We start from the raw sequence: 3,996 nt of genomic DNA, 5'->3' as shown, positions 1-3,996 counted from the left end.
GAAGAAGAAGGCAAGGGCAAACCACTTCTGAAAAACTTTGTCAAGAAATCTGCAGGGACTTCCTTAGGCAGTCATCAGGAGTCAACACTGATTCAAAGGAGGTAGATGGATGATTGATAGACAGACAGACAGACAGACAGACAGATAAAGATAAACTTTTTAAAGTTTGAAAAACAAGGTTAAAAGGGGTACAACTGGGTTCAGAGGTCTGCCTTTGAAATGAGGTGCCCTGAGATTCATCAGATATTTATTCCTCTTCTCAGTTTTGCTGAGTCCTCAACCCATGAAACATAGCAGGCACCATGCCAGGAAGGGTCAGGGAATTGGGTTGTTTATCTGCTCATGGTGGGGTAGTACCTCCCATTCTGAGAGCGATATGTAGTTTGGGGTGCTTGCTGATTCACCTCTGTCACTGGAGGATAAATTACTTGACACACAACAGCATCTATTGCCAGCTTCAGCATGCAGTTACAACATTACTGGGACAAGGATAACCTCCATTGTTAACCTCAAGACTGATTGATTGATAGATTTTATTCAACTTAGATGCCACCCAACTCCAAATGACTCTGGGTAGCTTACAGCATAAAAACAAAATAATAAGTATACAATCAAAATAGAACAAGAAACAGTAAACAAGATGGTGCATCTGGTCAACAATAACAAATATATCATAGACTCAATAAGGGGATCCAACCACTCTAGCCCAAAGCCTGGGAGAAGAACCAGGTCTTTAAGGCCCTCCAGAATGCCATCAGGGTGGGAGCCTCACAGATTTCCAGGGGAACTTTATTCCAGAGGGCAGGTGCTGTGACAGAGAAGGTACACTTCCTGGGTCCTGATAAATGACATTGTTTAAATGAAGGGCCCAGAGTACATCGACCCTTTTGAATTCAACCAGCCAGGCTGATACCACAGAAGATAGGCAACCCCTCAAGTAACCTGGCCACATGCCATGTAAGGCTTTATAGGTCATAACCAGCACCTTGGATCACACCTGGAAGCAAACTGGCAACCAGTGCAGCTTGTGAAGCAAGAGTGTTACATGGGCATACCATGCCCATCACTACTTGCACAGCTACATTCTGGATCAGTTGAAGCTTCAGAGTGGTCTTCAAGGGCAGTCCCGTGTGAAGTGCATTGCAGTAATCAAGTCATGATTACTCAACCCAATGCAGTTTTAATGTCCCTTGAGTTTCAAGACCTCAGAAGGCTGCAACTAGGCTACACATCTTTGGGAAAGCTCTGCATTGCCAAATAGACATTAGACTATTTTCAAGGTTTTGCTGTTTATAAAGCCCTAAACAGTTTAGGGCTAGTTTATTTGAGAAACTACCTGCTTCCTTATAGGATAATTAAGTCTTTACATTTTGGTGAGAATGTACAGTTAACTGTATAATAGCCTGCTGATATTTACCTGGTTGCAGTGTACAAGTGAGAATTCTCTATATTGGAACCTGTTATATGGAATAAACAGCCAACAATCAGAGGGACTTCATTGGGGAGATATTTTGTTTTTTTAAAGGGGAGGTATTATCTGCCCAGGACTTTCCTCGTGTTCCCTATTTTCTTTTTAATCAGGTACCCAAGTTGTTGTTTATTAATTGCTGCTTTTGTATGTTATTGTTCTACCACTTTATGATTATTACACTTTCTTCTGTTTATTATTGATAAATAATTATTATTTTATTTACGGTGTAATCCAGTTTAATTCATTTTAAATTAAAAGCAATATAGACGTAAATAAATAAACATTATCTTTTTTTTAAAAATACCCCACTTAGTGTAATTGGCCAGATCTTTTTTTTAAAAAAATGTGTGTGCTTTTTTATTAAAAAATAAGTCCAGCCACTGAGGTTCTACTTCTTCTAGCTAGTGAAACCACTGCCATCAGAAATGCAAGATAGCATACTATTGATCAAGATAATAAATCAGTCTTCATTAAATGACTAACTTCCATTATTATTATTTTTATGAAGAATTAATTCTTTTATTAATTCACATATCGTTTTTGGACTTTACAGCTGAAATTCTGGAAATTCAAACACAACATCTTTGCCCGGCAGCTTCTTGTATACACCAGAAAATGTTTCAACCTTGTGTTCAACATTTTTCTGTTGTGCTTTGTCTAAATAGACCTTTATAAGCCAGCTGCCATCCAGTTTTGCATGGATTCTCTTGCCCACAATTTCACTGGGGAAAACCGAGTCTTTAAGAATAGCATTGTGCACAGCAGTAAGTGTATGGCTCCTGGGACGCTTCTGATTCTTTTTTGTGTGGCTTTTTCTCATTGGCTTGGGTAAAATTCTTCTCTGAGAAATGAAGACCACATGTTTTCCACTGAATTTTTTCTCCAGTTCACGAACTAGCTGCACTTGAATCTTCTGAAAAGAGTTCAGCTAAAGAACTGGTATGAAAATGATGATTGCTTTTCTACCACCACCCACTTCAAACTCCTTTGCCACTGTAATATTCAGTTCTCTCAGCTGAGCCTTTAAGTCAGAATGCATCTCCAACTCCAAGACAGCCTGGGAGATGCCAGACCCAAATTCATCTGGCTTTTCACCATTGGGCTTCACAATCTTTGCGCTCGAACTGCACATGGCCTTCCACTTTCAGCGCTGGCCTAGAAAAAGCTCTTTCATTAATTTCATATCCACATAAATATATGATTTTGGTCTCAGCCTAGTCTGTCTAACAACACCTAATTAAGAAGCCAGCAATGATTTCTTTTTACCATAATGTCTGCAAATGGACATAGAATTCATAGAATTCTGCATCTACTTTTAAACTTCCACTTATGAGGTATGTAACTAGCCACATGGTGTTGACTTAATGAAATTTATTTGGAATTCTATATGTGAGAATGTTGCCTTTCAGTGTTCTTCCTGTTCTTCCCTTTTTCCAAACAAACTTCTTATATTTAGATATTTGATTGCATTGTCTTGAAAGTAGATTTCTCATCAAAATCTTCATTATAGGTAACAATGCACAACTAGATATTGAAGAAATTTTACATGTTGAAATGATTACTATAGTGGCAGATGATGATGATGATGATGATGATGATGATGATGATGATGATGATTTTATCCCATCTATCTATTTGGTCAACTCAAGCCTATGAGTTGCTGTAGTTGGGAAAGTCATCCATGCTCTCAAGGTCATAACAATGAGCAAACTCCAACTTTGGTACATTGTTATGGGAGGGTGGAGAAATGAGTAATCATTTAAAAAAACTGTCAAATTTAAATGCCTCTTAATTAATCTTTATTGTATAGAAGAATTGTTGAACCAGTGCCTAGCACCGATCTAGCCTGTGGTTCAACTGAATAATCATTTGCATAACATCCACCTTCTCAATAGTGAATCCCTTTTTGGTGAATTAATCTGTTAATAAAAATGGAACAGAAAAAAAAATGGACCTCCTCTTAAGATCACACACAACTGTTTAATTCTACTGCATAGCATCTGGGATAAGGGAGGGGGTCAAGAGTCTATATATCTAGAACTACAAGTATCTGCAAGTATTATCAGTATTGAAATTTGGGTTTCTAGTATTTTTCAAGAAGCACTCTTCTCAAAAATGTTTTGCAGCATTTTTACTTTATGATTATGAACATTTTGTGACTCTTTGTTATGCATTCATGCTTGAGTTATGATTGATCAGAGTTTTTAGTACTGAGAATAGTTTGCTCTGATCACACCACTTTGTAAACTGAAGGTTTTTTGGAGATTGTTCCCTCTTAAAAGTTATCAACAGGCTCTCTTCCTTGAAACAATTGGGATATCTTTCCTTTGTTGGGCCTATCTGGTCCCAGTTTCTAACACACTGTAATATGGATTGTGTGTAATTGAATCTGTTTATTTGCAGGAGGACTGAAAAAAATATGGCCTTCTTCATGGTAGAGGAAAGCATTAGAAGACAATGTCTTGCGTTCTATGTAGTCAAAATAAACGTGCTTACCATCCACTTCAGACACAGGTAAAAAAGCA

At 37.7% G+C, this 3,996-nt stretch overlaps 1 pseudogene; it reads right to left on the bottom strand.

Annotated features, from left to right (window-relative positions):
- Positions 1-1,965: 1,965 nt before the first annotated feature.
- LOC134492326 (small ribosomal subunit protein eS7-like) lies at positions 1,966-2,629 on the bottom strand (annotated as a pseudogene).
- Positions 2,630-3,996: the final 1,367 nt, after the last annotated feature.

The sequence above is a fragment of the Candoia aspera genome, chromosome 2 (assembly GCF_035149785.1).
Source record: "Candoia aspera isolate rCanAsp1 chromosome 2, rCanAsp1.hap2, whole genome shotgun sequence".
NCBI lineage: Eukaryota > Metazoa > Chordata > Lepidosauria > Squamata > Boidae > Candoia > Candoia aspera.
Note: the sequence above shows the minus strand (reverse complement) of the source record. Positions and strands in the feature narration are given on the sequence as shown.